This window comes from Dreissena polymorpha, chromosome 11, assembly GCF_020536995.1.
Source record: "Dreissena polymorpha isolate Duluth1 chromosome 11, UMN_Dpol_1.0, whole genome shotgun sequence".
NCBI classification, from domain to species: domain Eukaryota; kingdom Metazoa; phylum Mollusca; class Bivalvia; order Myida; family Dreissenidae; genus Dreissena; species Dreissena polymorpha.
The window spans coordinates 33,757,236-33,773,748 of record NC_068365.1 but is presented as its reverse complement, the minus strand read 5'-3'; the positions used below and the strand labels follow the sequence as shown (position 1 = coordinate 33,773,748).

The window sequence follows — 16,513 nt, the reverse complement described above, 5'->3', positions numbered from 1 at the left end:
TAAGTATACTACCCAGGGTACATGTAAGTAGTACCCGAGCCAACAATGACCAATCGAGCCTTAGTAAGTGAGTGATGGTGTATGAGATATACACCCTCAGTAATTTCATACCATACAAGACTGAGCTTTGCTGTTTGATCAGTTTCATCTTTTCTTTAATATCACGGGTTAGAGAAAAAAAACTCTATCATGATAAAAAACAATGTAAATAGAGGGACAAATGCTTACTTCCCATTCATTGTAGATTTAATGATTAATTTGTCCAGTGTGAGTCTTTGCATATAGTATACTGTTAATTTGTTTAACAGTTTAAACACAAGAGTTGTCGTTAAATTAGGACCTCTGTCACTAGGGCTGTCACGATACGCCGTGAGCGTACCCCGGTATATCGTGGTACGGCAACACTGTATCGCGGTACGTACCGCGATATTTTACAGAATATGTATCTGTAAAAAAAAAAGTTTACAAACTTTATTAAACTCAATAATCAGAAAACACTGGTATCATAGTATGACTAGAAACTGTAAAAGACACTGTAATAAACTTGATAGAAGTAGTCATTGTTATTGTTAATGTTATTCGCGTCTTTTTCTAAAATGTCCGCCATGTTGTTTACAATAGCTGTGACTACGACCTGTGTAATTCGAACGCTTCAAGGGCATGTTTAAAACGCGGAGTCAGCAGGCCCATTGAAAATCCGTAGCGTTCTGACTCTTCCTCGACTTATTCATAATCTTAAGATAACATAATTTGGAAGTGCCATGCTTTGAATGATCGATATTCTAAAGAAAGAAAATAAGAAATAGAGTAAACCTCTTTTGGATAATTATGAGCTTATTTGCAAACGAAATCTAACCCAAATTCCAAAAAAGGTACGGACCTATACATCGCCGTATTTTAAACGTGAAAGTTAAACATCTACCAGTGGAAGCGCTTGCTTGACCTGGATATTAACGGATTATTTATTTAGCCCTTTTGAATCGCTCTACAGTTTTCAAAACGATATCTATATCAAAATAATTACGTAATGTATTTATATATGTGCTAATATAATTATATTAAAAAAACCGGTGCGGCAATGCCGTACCGCGGTGCGATTTTTTTCACGACATGCACCGCGATATACCGGTATACCGGTGAATCGTGACAGCCCTATCTGTCACACAATATCATAATAAAAAAAATGATAATATAGGCATTAGGGCTGTCACGATTCACCGGTATACCGGTATATCGCGGTGCATGTCGTGAAAAAAATCGCACCGCGGTACGGCATTGCCGCACCGGTTTTTTTAATATAATTATATTAGCACATATATAAATACATTACGTAATTATTTTGATATAGATATCGTTTTGAAAACTGTAGAGCGATTCAAAAGGGCTAAATAAATAATCCGTTAATATCCAGGTCAAGCAAGCGCTTCCACTGGTAGATGTTTAACTTTCACGTTTAAAATACGGCGATGTATAGGTCCGTACCTTTTTTGGAATTTGGGTTAGATTTCGTTTGCAAATAAGCTCATAATTATCCAAAAGAGGTTTACTCTATTTCTTATTTTCTTTCTTTAGAATATCGATCATTCAAAGCATGGCACTTCCAAATTATGTTATCTTAAGATTATGAATAAGTCGAGGAAGAGTCAGAACGCTACGGATTTTCAATGGGCCTGCTGACTCCGCGTTTTAAACATGCCCTTGAAGCGTTCGAATTACACAGGTCGTAGTCACAGCTATTGTAAACAACATGGCGGACATTTTAGAAAAAGACGCGAATAACATTAACAATAACAATGACTACTTCTATCAAGTTTATTACAGTGTCTTTTACAGTTTCTAGTCATACTATGATACCAGTGTTTTCTGATTATTGAGTTTAATAAAGTTTGTAAACTTTTTTTTTTACAGATACATATTCTGTAAAATATCGCGGTACGTACCGCGATACAGTGTTGCCGTACCACGATATACCGGGGTACGCTCACGGCGTATCGTGACAGCCCTAATAGGCATATGAAATGGCCGTAAATAACTTTAAATAAAAAATAATTACGATTTCTTTAAACTGAAATTTTTTTATAATAGACTTGTTTTTTTACCTCAATTATTCAGCATTATAGATATAGAGAATATTATGTGAGTTTTGGATCAAGTTTATCATGCGAGGCTTAGAACCAATGAAGCGCGAGGCTTGCCGCTAACATGGTTCGTGCCGAGCATGATAAACTTGATCTTTATCCAGTTTATCCACATAATTTTCTATTTATCCTTTTTTGTGGTCATTTATCGTTCAAAAAAAGTATAAATACTTTAAAATTCAAAGAAACAGCGCTGGTTTTCCAAGTTGACTTCAAAGTGTTTGTTTACTTCAACGTCATCATTTGCTATGACGTCACATTTAAACATATAGTGTTCTTAAGATAGAGGTCGGAAAAAATAGCGATAGTATAAAGGTAAAGTTTATACGATCGTTGTTATACTATCGATTTTCAGCTGGTAATATGATAAAAAAATGTACCCATGGGGGTAAATACCCCCACTTTTCAAAGCATAGGGGTAAATGGTCAAATTTCGCCTTGGTTGAAGGGTAATTTGCTAAAAGTAAAACCAGAATATAGCCGGGGTACAGACACTCTACTTTAATAACAATTAACCACTAACTATGTGTATTCCTTCATATTAGTAGGTTTCTTAATTTCTTGTTATTTTAACTTGTTGGCAGATTACATTTAAGAAGATCTTCGTCTTTATTATCCACCACCGTGGCCAACGGAGAACTTTTTTGCCAACTTTCAACAGTTGTTTTATTAGCATTTTAGTGGTTCCTTTTTGATTTTAAAACAGAGGAATTTAAATCATTCAGTATTGGCAGTACAATTTTATTACTCGATACAATTTTTGCCATACACAAAGAATCAATTGTACTTTGAGAAGTAATTTGTGTTGGCTTGGAAGAAGCCATGCTGACCACTTCATGTAATTTAATAAACACATAAGCGCTTGACTGTCTGTTAAAAAATCAATACTAAATTTACCATGCATCTAGATGCTACAGAGTATACATACCGACTGGCTAACTATTTCTACAACCAGCTCTAATTTTTACGATAACCAGTCTCATTTTTTGGCTAAAGACAATCAGCTGTTTATATTTTTTGTTTATGATATACGCATCAGTGCCCCAGATAAGCTGTGTATCTGCGTCTTTCACCCTATTAAAATGTCTAAAAACGCAAAGAAATTCAATAACATGCCTATTGAAAACGCAACCATTTTGATTTGTGCGCAAATTCGTCAAATTCAATGCGTACAACACAATAGCTTCAATCGAAAATGCTAAATGCTCATTTTCGGTATTTTCTCTTTGAAATTATTATCGTCACGCGTATTTATTAAGCAAGCGCCTGGATGACGGAGCATGAAAACAGTCAAGCTTTATTCAAACTCTCTGCGTTCTAGATTTCATAGTTAAATAAAGTGTGATCAAATTGTTTTCCTCGACATACATGCGTTTTCAATCTGACTTTATCCGTCGCTCATTGTGCATGTATTTATAAAGTGCCCGTACTTTCAGTTTCTATAACGATGCAAAATAAAAATGTCTAAGAGAGGTCGAAAGACTTCCGCTATTGTTGAGAAAAAAATATCAGTCGATCGCAAACTGTTTCGAACCAAGAAAGCAAGAGCCAAATGATCATTCGTGTTATCGATTTTTTTTTTGTTTTAAGTTTATATTAAGGACAGTTTCAATGATTAAAGATGTTATGAAACATCAGTTTATTAAAGTTAATTATGATAGTTTAAAGTTTTATTGAATCAGTACAAGTGAGCATCTTCCACAGAAGTAAAACATTAATGATATAAAGGTATGCATTTTTATAAATTATTTCACCCTATTTCAAGAAGGAAATCACCCTATTTTTCAAATCAATGGGTGAAAACCCTATTTCTCAAATAATTATCTGGGGCACTGCGCAGAGAATTTACAGCATTAGCGTAAGTCCAGATTGGCTTGCTTAAATGTACGCACGGAAATGATAAATTGAGCGTATCTTGATATTTCGAATGCGTATATTACGCTGATACGCAGCTTATCTAGAACGCTGATTATTATTAAATAAATAAATAGTGAAAGCTGTTTTTGCAAAAATTAGAGGAATTTGCAACGCAAATGGTCAGTATTTTAATTACCGGTATTTTTCGACAGTTAGCGACTTTTTTTCTCACAAATTTGAATAGTTTGAGACTCATATTTTCACAAATTTGAACAATGCTCAATTAATTATTTTCACTATTTCCAACAGTCACAAGTCATTTGTTCACAATTTTGAACAGTGTGCAACTTACAGGGGACAAAAATATTTCTAAACTGCACTCGTCCTGCAGGACGAGTGCATTTAAATGTGCACTCGTCCTGCAAACACATGCACTCGTCCTTGAATATGTGTGAAATAAAGTTTGCAAAGGGCTAATATGACTAATAAAATTTACTATATCACTGCTAAAATGCTGCTTACTCAGTTATTCATGCCAGCTGATCAAAAAAGAAATGTTGAGCAGTGAAATAAGTTATTTATGAGGAACACAAAATAAATAAATGAAGACTGCTGTTTTACTTTTTTCTAATGCTTGCGTGCTTTCCTGTTTGGGATGTTTGAACACCAAACTCCCCCCCATCCCTTTAAAGAACGCTCAAATGTCAGACATTTTTCGGACGAAATTCAGACTAGTTATAAACTGTACTTTGCAGTTAAATAATTCTTTAAAAATCAATACTTACAGTGAATGCAGTCGGATGTTTCCCTGTCAACATTGACACCAATATTTACTCGCGACTTAGTCTCGCATAACAATGCGCACCTGTTGTATGAAATTTACAATTACAATTTCCAGTTCATTCTCGTTCTACTTTCGGAATAGATATGCTTTAAGAAAATGATTTTATTTAATTATTTACGGGTCCTAAAAAACATATTTTAACATCAGCTTTTTCTCTCGTCCTGTAGGACGAGCGCTTTAGGGAAATTCACTTGTCCTTTAAAGATTTCACTCGTCAATATGAGCAGACGAGTGGAATTTTTGTCCCCTTACTTATTTTTCCATAATTGTCTAGATTGCGAGGCTCATTTTTTACAACCTTCAACATTGTACGACTCATATTTCACAATTTTCAACATTGTGAGACACTTTTTATACATTTTTCTAATGTTTGCGACTGATATTTTAAGTATTTTAAACAATGCGGGACTCATTTTTTCACATTGTTGAATAGTCACCACCCATTTTTCTTACTTTTACATGCAAGATTCATTTTTCCACAATATGAACAGTGTGCGACTAATGTTTTCAAAAAATGAGGCGGCAGAGGTTGCTGCACAAAGATAAAAAAGCCAACTGCCATAAATTTTATCCAAAAAAGAGCAACATGGCTTATTGGAGCTAATCAACCCTTTCTACATGTACTTTCAACAAGCACACAGACCAATGACAGTAGGACTACTGGCACTGACCGTTGGTTCATCAGCATGAAAAATGGGTGTCAAAAATAGCACAAATAATGTAAAATGTGTAATATGCATGTATAACGATGAAACTTACCAACCACTCGACCAGGAAACATCTGTTGCAGACTATGTGGGAACTGGGATTCGGGATGCTCTCCCACTGGTATCATATGCAGATCAGTGGTCACAAGAACGTACACAACATCATTAATGTCAGCAATATATATCTCCAACTTCAAACACACAGCTTGCAAAATCGCTGAATATTGCACAAAAGCAGCTTCGTTACAAACTTCCAGCAACTCGAAATCCACAAGCAGTCTCGTTCTCCACCCACTTTGACTTCGTCGCGAAGGCATGTTTTTTTTTGGGAAACCGTTAGTCCAAATAATTAGACGTAAGCTACCCCACGGTGCCTATACCACGTGACTTTTTAAGATCTGTGTGGGGACTAAAATGTCAACAAATGCGCGACGAAGGTAAGATTTTTATGAATATTTTTTTAAATATGTCATCATTTTCAATGGGATAAAGTGGAGAGCCCGCTAATTCATGAGAGCTTTCTATAGGTATCATGATTTTATAAATCAAATAAGTATTTTTTCAGTAAAGTGCAACCGCGCGTTTGAACGGTAAGAAAAAGGTAGGATCAGTGTGGGGACATTATTTTATTTTGACACAGAAACATCACTTCTGGTGAAATAAAGCAATAAACTTAATGGGCGGAGCTTACACTATATCATTTTGCATTCATTTTCAGGTTTCTGTTATATATTTACGAAACAAAATTCAAGGTAAATATTCTTACAGTAATATGATCTGTGTGGTATACGTGTTTAGAAGGATCTGTGTGGTATACTGTGTATAAGTTTTTCAGTTCTATTCAGTTGCTAAAAAAAATGCTTGCCAACAATGTATTTAAAACTGGATTTTTAAATGCGATAGCAAGTAAAACACATAATGGCTATACACTACGCTTGCACCGCTTGTTGAACTAATACATAATTATGATATACAGGCATGCTATACAATCCCCATCATAAAATTAAAATCTTACGCTGGAGCATCTTAAATTGATGACAATGCCATGCATACCTTAAATAGGTGTTCACTTTATGTTATTGTATTAAATTCCATTTTTATTTTGGCACCAAACACTACTGTCACGTGAAGTAATGTATTCTATATATTATTTTAGATATTATATTTGCTTTAAGGTATGGCCCAATGCTCCGAATGCGGAAAAATATTGAAGACCAGAGCTGGATTATTGCGCCACATTAGGGGACACGCTAACTCTGGAAACTATAACTGCTGTGGGAAAGCATTTCAGGTAAAATGAAATACCTTAAAAATAGTTACAATTTTATACAGTTACACTAACAAACAGATGAACGGATTTTCGTGAAACAGTACAAATATACAATATATCTCATCTCTCAGCTTATCATACATTTTGAAATATCTCAATAATCGTCAAATCGTTGGTAATTTAAAAAAAAATAACGAACGCGTGTCTTCTGATACTAACATTTTTGAAATAGCGCGTTTACGCATTGAAATGTCACGTGATTAAAATAGCTTTTTTCTTCTTACGATGCCTTCAATCTTAGAAGGCTTCAAAGAACGAAGGACCCCATGATGTGTGTACAGTGCGGCAGGAGCTTTTCGGACAAGTACCTACCTATCCGTGGCTCGAGAGAAAAGTGCAAAAAAGAGGGATTGTCGAACTGTTACCAGTGTGGGTTGGCAGTTAGGAGTGAGATTGACCTCAAAGAGCACGACAAGCCCCACATGCCTGACAAGTATTACATATATGAGGAGTGTTTCAAACGTACAGTCGCAAAACAAACCTCTCTCGACACGTGAGCACTTCACATAAATCCGTGAATACTGATTAATAATCATAATAGTTTACAGTTTGTCTGTGTAACTTGAGTATTGTTTTACGTTATTTTATTCGTTGTTTTATTTTAACTCTCCTTTTCAATATTTTTTTAAAGTTATCCGAATTTGATTAGTTTTTGTGTTTCGTTAAGTTCGTTTGTGTGTTTCTTTTGAAATTATTGTCAAATAATTGAGCAATAAGTTAGATTTACGTTATTAATTAATGAATCACATCTGTGATTTGTATTATCTAATCAAAGACCTATCAATATACATGTATATTGATAGGTCTTTGATCTAATCTATGATTCTTTATTAACTATAACTTGATTAAAGTTATGCGATGTTTTTTCGTTGATTTCAATTTTAAATACCGCTGTCTGAAGCTAGTTTGATAATCATAAGCAGCCAGGGTTTCTAAAAAGTAGTGATTTTCACGATTGCTTTACATTATTAACTGCCTGCTTATACTTATTCTAGGCCGTGGTAATTGACAATAAACAATGTAGGCGACGAGGTTGAGTATACAATTCAATACTCCTTAATTTATGCGGAATACGTCTTGACATTCTTCACAGCTGCATCCCACCACAACACAAGAGGAGAATCGTACATATGTAATCATTTAATATAGGGCCTATAATAGTTATTAATTTACTTTTTATATTCTCTTCAAAATCAATTAACACTAAATATAAGCATACACTTGTTACACTGATTACAATGTCATAATTTATAACATGACATTATACAAACACATGGCGCATGATTGTAAATATCTATACTATGTAATAAACTAATGCAACAATATGAATTCCATAAATGAAAATAACACACACAAACACACACACATATATAATATATATATATGTTTCTACAATGACCATTATTTTGTTTTTAGTAAATCGTGCCGGTTATTTTCAACTTTAAATAACAACAAAATAGAAAATAATGTCGAAAATGTATGATTTGTTTGGTCGTTTAAAGTTTCTTCACAATGATGCAAGGCACTTTGAAATCCACGATAAACCAATACGTCTAGTGGATTCAGTTTTATCAGTTTTTATTTCACATTTGATTTTAAAACATACATATTACTCAGGAAAGAACATGCCTTTGCTTTTTGTCAACCTGTGTAATATTTGACACAATCTCTATTGCAGAATTTGTGTTCGAATTAAATTTTCAATTGTGTTCGTCTATCCCCATTCTTATTGTTGGCAACAGTTTCTGTCAGGCTATCGTTTCGTCTCGCCCGCACCCAACTTACTCCTAATGTCCCCTTCTGTATAGCATTTCTGTCTCGTGAAACTGTTTCCTCTTTTTTCTTCCCTTATCCCTTTCCGCTCACTAGTGTCAAATATGTGATTACTGAAAAGAATCATTTTTTTAATGATAATAATAGATCTACTACTACTACTATTACTTCTTCTTCTACTACTACTACTACTACTACTACTACTACTACTACTACTACTACTACTACTTCTACTACTACATGTACTACTACTACTACTACTACTACTACTACTACTACTATTACTACTACTACTACTACTATTACTAATAGTAGTAGTAGAAGTAGTAATTGTAGTAGTAGTAATTGTTGTATTGAAATTATTGAAATTAAATATAAAAAAAATATTTTGTCGTCATTATTTCAATTTATCCGTGAATTGTAGAAACACGGATACCACACAGATCCTTCTAAACACGTATACCACACAGATCATATTACTGTAAGAATATTTTTCTTGAATTGTGTTTCGTAAACATATAACATAAACCTGAAAATGAATGCAAAATAATATAGTGTAAGCTCCGCCCATAACGTTTATTGATTAATTGCACCGGAGGTGATGTTTCTGTATCAAAATAAAATAATGTCCCCACACTGATCCTACCTTTTTCTAACCGTTCAAACGCGCGGTTGCACTTTACTGAAAAAATACTTATTTGTTTAAAAAAAACATGATACCTATAGAAAGCTATCATGAATGAGCGGGCTCTCCACTTTATCCCATTGAAAATGGTGACATATTAAAAAAAAATATCCATAAAAATCTTACCTTCGTCGCGCTTTTGTTGACATTTTAGTCCCCACACAGATCTTAAAAAGTCACGTGGTATAGGCACCGTGTACCCCGCTTACGTCTAAACGGCTACCGTCGTTTTCCTATAGCAAATTGAGTTCAACTTAAACTTCAGTTTTTCTCGTTAAATCTTTGCTAATGCATAAAATTATCATTAATTAGACATAAATGTGAGCGATTACCTCTTAAATGTGTAAAAATTGTGCTTTTAAACCACTTATGTACATTTTTAAAAATAAACATACACAACACACGAAGTGTGTTTGTCGTTTATAGAATTACATTGAATTATCTTGAACGAAATTATTTTTTGAATAGGTTACACATAACCAATTGTTGTTGTACAACAAACCACATCACTTTTTAGCTTTCTGTACTTTTTAATTAAATGAAACCTATATGTGTGTGTTAAAACTACCAGTTGTATCACGGAGTGTATATTGATAGGAGATGATTCGAGTATTTGACCCTTACTGTAGTAAATTCAATCTTATGCAAAAACTATTCATTCGATTTTATTGGTTTATACGTTATCTTGTTGCTTATTAATTCCTCTTTAAAAAATATACGTTTTAGTATACTCCCGTTGCTATTAATGGATTTATAGCGAGATAAACACAAGAAATACACATTTTATGTTTTATGTTTTACCACCGCGCGTTTTACCGTGTTGTGGCTATCGATTTTGTACAATTAGCGTAAAGCGAAGCGCCGAGGTTATACATTTTGATGTACCCACTCACGTCTTTGTTGAATTATAGTTTCATTTCTAGGCCGATTTTGACAAATTATATATCATTAGAAAGCTTACGTTCCATAGTAAACAGATATATAAACATATATTAAGTGTTTCTTCTGATTTCGACAGCCCGGCGAGTTATAACTTTAACTTTTGCAAATATCATACCGTATTGGAGTTTTAGAATCTAGATTTACGGTTGACATGTTCGTACTTAATACCAATTTGTAGCGTTTATATTTGGAGTTCAGTTTTAAAAATTACATCTTGCTTAGGAGAATAGAATTCTGTATACGATAGAAAAAAATTGTTTAAAAAAACGAAAGTAATTAAGGAATGAAAGAAGAAAGGCGGAAGAAAGTAGCGCGCGTTCCTAACGCACTGAACTGATGCTACGATCTTGGCGATTATGCTTTTGTTTAGAAACCGGCCATTGAATTTCCTTTGCCATGATTATTATATTTTTGATGGAATATATTGTGGTATTTTGTTCACGAAACATATCAATAAAGCTTATTATAAATAAATCTTAACAAATTAACGATTTCAGCTCTTGTTTATAACACAGAAAGGGTGATAACTTTATGATGAAACAGCGTATATAGCGGATCCTCTCGATTTTATTCGGCTTTGCATGCATACTTGAAATAAAATGGGTCTCAAAAACATTCATCGTTTGCTGTTAATTATCAACGAGGGACTTATGTATAATTATATGAAATGTTATTTACCTTAAATTATCAATTTATTAAAGATTCTTGAATATCACGGTCGGTGTTACGCATTTCGTATTTTGACATCAGGGCATCATGTCCAACTATTCAAAATCATATTTTTTTTTCACTGGGACGATGACGGCTTAGATTTAGACAGGCAGACAGATAGTTTATTCAGACTTATACAACAGTACATCGTCTTCAACTCAAATATATAAATTATTTTTAGACGAATTGTAAGGTGATTACACATATAGCAGTGATGATTCTGAGAATGTTGCCATGTTTCTTATCCGTGTAATCTAGAGTCCGTGGTTTGAGCATTTTTATCGCGGTGTTCAATAAAAGATATCTCAATAATCTTGTTTATCGATAGATCTGTGGTTTTATTGCCCCTGTGTTCAGCACAAACCAATTATCTCTTTATGATCAGATACTGTGCCGACCAATACTAAATAGCACTATGGTGTCATACGCCACAGCAGGGACCTATACTTGTGATCATGGAGTCTTAGTGCAAGACTTAAAAAAGTATGTTGTTTCGCTTGCGGTTGTTAAAGCTAAAACGGGGCTTCCCAGCTGGCACAGCTGCAGATATTCGGATTTGAATACCTAAACTTATTCAGACCTTATTCTTAACCGTTGCGCGTTTTACGATATCGGATTTTAGGCGGGAATACAACTCAGTGAAACTATTCAATTTCTTATACAACATTAAGCATATTAACAGTTATTGAAATTAACAATATCAGCGACATCTTTTTAAAGACTAAACACCTTTTCAAGTATCGAATTTAACATGTCAATAAAATATATTAATACCAAAAAAGGCTTCATTTAATATTGTTCACATTAAACCTTTAAATGAAAGTGTCGCTTTAACCATTTTCCGTGTCTTATTTAGCCGCGAATCGTTTGCTAAAAACAGTTAAAAAAAAGGGCTACACGTTCTAATTCTTAATGAAATACAAAAATAAGTATAACATAATAATTAATAACGTCCATAAACACACACGGCAAGATCAAAGTTTTAATGGAAAACTAATATGACATTCCACGTAAATTATTATTTTCGTCTAAATCGAATACTATATAAAGAGAAACAATGTATTTATAACCGACCAATGAGGTAACATTATGCAACTTTCAATTTACACAGTGCTATATGGCAACAATATGGAATTTGAACAGTGGTAGTGTTTTAAGGTCTGGACTATCATTACTTGTAAGTTTGTATAAACATTTTTCTAATGCAATTAGTAAAATAATGTTTATATTTTATGTTTAATAATTTATTGCATGATTATTCTGTGCTGTTATATGAATTTGATGCCGTTAAAGCTTCCGACATGAATTCATGTCGGAACGATGCTATTGCAAAATAACGTTAAACGATATGAGGTCGATGTAAATCGACCTCATATTTATAGGAGTAGGAAACCGTTAACATCTCACAACTAAACGTATACTACGGAGATTGACAAGTTGAAAAATAAATTACTGTAATCACTTCCAATTTGCGCACTAAGTTAAACTCCAGTTCCAGTTTGTCTTTATTGTTGAAATGTTACTCTACACATTCGCTTTGAAAATAGAGGTTGGCGTGTTGTTGGAAGTACATGTACATGTCGAATGTGTTATTGTAAAAACTATTGGTATTGTGTTTTTAGTGCAGACATTGTATTTAAGTTTCGATTTCTAGCATAAATTTATATATTTTGTTAAATAATTTGCGTTTGAATGTGATTGTTTGTTGCTTACTTGCGAACTATTTTTTATGTGTAAATATGCATAGACGCTAGTGGATATGTAATCAGATTACCATATTTACAACAATAAAATTTAACGGCTGTTTGTTTTTGTTTGTTTTGTTAATATTTTCTAAAACGTATGTTAAACGAGAGATGAAATTATTAATTAATTTGGGAATAAAATCGCAATATGTATTATTTAAAATCAAATTGTAAGTGTCTAGCGCGTGAATTGTCTCTTGGGGGTGAATTGTGTTTGGGTTGCTATTAACGCTATTAACGCTTCCGGCGAGAACTCATTTTATAGCGATTGCGCAATAAAAAACACCACTTTTTCGTAAATTTATCAAAAACTGGACTTTTCCCAGATATGACGAATACGCCAAAAGGTAGATCGCATTCTGGTCCATATACATGTCAAATTTCAGCACAAGTGTTGGGCCAGTTTTCAAGACTCACAAATCGCGGCTATAACCAGGAGCTTAAAGAATTTTAGTCGCCATTATCATTCGTTCAATTGAACGTCATCAAATGATGACGTCAATATAGCACTCATTCCATACTAGACTTGCGACACCTTAAGGGTTTCGCGGGATGGAATGAGTGGGGAGATCATATACAATTTTCAGCTTTCAGGAAGCAAGGACCCTCTGGACGTGAAACATCAGCTTTCCAACACTATATGATTCCAGTTCCATAGCACATATTGCATTAGTTCAATAGGAAGAACATTAAACGGCATATTCACAAATCTCTGAAAAACAAACAGTGCTCAAAAATATTTAAAGTAGTCATTTACTATTTAATTGATTATGTCCTCTGATTGTTGCATTTTTAATTTAAATATGTGTTCCTATATGCATTTATTGTTGTTTTGACTTAAAAAACTAAAATGGATGCCCATTCTTAGTTTGCTTTCTTAGTCTACCCTAAAATTATACATGTTTCTTGCATAATTGAATTATCAAAAACTGCATACTTGTAAAGGCATTGTCAGAGTTATTTGGTTAAGTTAGAGACAAAGTAAAGCAAATATATTTATTTTTCTTAAAATGAATCATCCTCTGAAGCCCCCACTGGGATTCAAACCCAGATCTCTTTCCTCTGGGAAGGAAAGTATTCTATCTTGAAATACAAGGGCAAGTAAGAGGACAATTTGCAATTTTAAACCTATAAACATATAAACTTAATTTTTCACATGACCTTAGAAACAACACAGACATCTCCGAATCTGAAATACATTACAGTTACAATTCAGGTTTTTAGTATTGTGCATTGTACATGAATGTTTAAGTATTGTATTTATCCTTGGTAAACAGAACTGCCTAAAGATGCGTAAAATACCAGTATTCAAATCTGAAAATATCCCATCAGGGCTTGCACTAAGCGGCGTACGGCCGTATATTACGCCCGATAATTGTTTCCATACGCCGATAACAAAACCCCATGACGTCCACTGTACTTCCTTAAAATTGGTCATACGCCGAAAATAGCAACCCGTGACGTAAGTTGTCGATTAAAATAACACTTCAATCAACACTGCTTTCTGCCGACTCAATGTGTTTTGCACACGTCTCGATCAGTCTAAACTCCGCCTCCTTATATTTGCTACCGCCCGCAGGTGATTAGCAAGTTTATTGTGTGTTGTTTATCTAACGGTTACACAATTCCCCCCCCCCCGCGCGGATCGTAAATTGACCGTTACAAAGCAGTCGCTTAATATTGGTTGCTTTAACAACACACTTGTGCCTCTTTGCGCGTGCCGTATGTTGTCTAATGATTAGGAGATAACTGCTGGTTTTGGGCAGACGGCACGGTAAAAGAAAGACGGCAAAAATAATAAAAGAAAAACAAAACTGATCAAAGTATAATTAATTACATAGATTCACTACCGTATTAGGTCCCGCGAGTTTTCTCAGTTTGTTAATTCACCGATAATTACGAGTAATAACCATCTTATATAAACTGGAATCACAGTTCATTTTCTATACTAACAAGTCAATTTACTAGTCAGAAACATTCAGAAAAAAACATTTCCTGGATAAGATATAAATTATCCGAGTAAAATTAAATTGCTACGTCATGACCTTCGACATTGCAAATGGCTGACCTATTGTAACATTCAACCCGCATTCAGTTCAAAGCTGGCGATTCAAATTACAAGTAATGTTGGTTCAATAATGGAGAAAACATTAAATGGATTTAACAAACATTTGATAAGGTTTGTTAAACCAGATAACAACATGGAAAGTTTGGATTATTTAAGTTACACTGGTGAGGTATTTATTAAGTGTACATATTTCGGACATGTATAGTATTCCGATAAACAGTAATTGATATACTAAATGCTCCATCATGACCATTCATTGAGATTGTGTTTTGTTGCAAATGCAGTCATAGGGATGAGGATAATAAAATGACAATAAATATGTGATGAAAAGGTGCAACAGCTCATATCTCAAATTACTTAAATGTGTTGAATGACTTAAATGTGTTATGATTAAGTAGATTTTAATGAGAATTTATTGTTTTAGAATGAACATAGTAAAATGATAGAAATAATAAAAGTTTTGAAATTAACATGTTTTGTCTTTTAAGTCGATATTGTTTGCACAAACTTATACCCTGATTTTCCAAACATCTCCCTATTTTTAAAGCCTAGGGTAGTCTCCGCCTTGTTGTATGATATATCTAGTTACTTTCACAGAATGTATGTGACCCAAAATGGATGGGAAGAGTTTGTGATCATTTACGCAGTTGACATTCCGTTAACATCAACATTAAAGTTGTTTGGACTTCCAACATTGTGAGTGGGACTTCCATAAGTAAAGGGCAGGAAGTCAGGACTTCCAAAATTTATTTCTTAGTCCAAGCCCTGATCCCATGTGTTTGTTTTACTCTGTTAGTATCCCTATTTTATTTCAATAAAGCAGTTTTTTCCTTCTCCTGAAAATTTAACTAAATATCAGTTATGCTACTTTTTACATTCAGCAAATGACATGTGTCCGTAATGTCCATTTTGAAAATTTGGTTAAAAAAACATTATTTTTACCAAAAAGGTAGACTTAATAATTATTATTAAACAGTTGATGTATGTCGCCTTAATAAAAAAAACAAAAATGGGAAAGAAATAAAATGTTTAAAAATGTCAGTTACATGACTTATAACATTAAGTAGACGATATAGCTTTGATACTTTAGGATAAGAGTAGACCTTAACACAAATAGGATAAGAGTAGACCTGAACACAAAACTTAACCAAATTTTCAATTTTCTAACTATAAAAGGGGGCATTATTCAGTCAAAAAACAGAAAAAAAATGGGTACAAAAAATGTGTGTACGAAAACAATTGGGTAAGAAAAAATTATGCCGAAAAAATATATGCTAAAATAGCTTGGGATCTTGACCACCAAAACGGCTTGGATTTTAATTATGCTGAAATAACTCGGGGTCATGACCACCAAACTGGCTTAGAATTCAATTATGCTGAAATAGCTCAGGATCTTGACCACCAAACTGGCTGGGATTTTTATTATGCTGAAAAAGCTCGGGATCTTTACCACCAAACTGGCTTGGATTTGAATTATGCTCATAGTTCGGGTTCTTGACCACCAAACTGGCTTGCATTTTAATTATGCTGAAATAGCTAAGGATCTTGACCATCAAACTGGCTTGGATTTTAATTATGCCAAAATAGTTCAGGATCTTCACCACCAAACTGGCTTGGATTTTAAATATGCGGAAATAGCTCGAGGTCTCGGCCATGAAACTGGCTAGGATTTTAATTATGGTGAAAAAGCTCGGGTTCTTGACCACCAAACTG

At 33.8% G+C, this 16,513-nt stretch overlaps 1 long non-coding RNA gene across 1 annotated transcript; it reads right to left on the bottom strand.

The window, feature by feature from the left end:
* Positions 1-8,437: 8,437 nt before the first annotated feature.
* Positions 8,438-9,527, bottom strand: LOC127851430 (uncharacterized). Its single transcript, XR_008035759.1, has 2 exons — positions 9,461-9,527; positions 8,438-8,762 (listed from the first exon to the last, which is right to left on the bottom strand). It is a non-coding gene; the product is annotated as an uncharacterized LOC127851430 (long non-coding RNA).
* Positions 9,528-16,513: the final 6,986 nt, after the last annotated feature.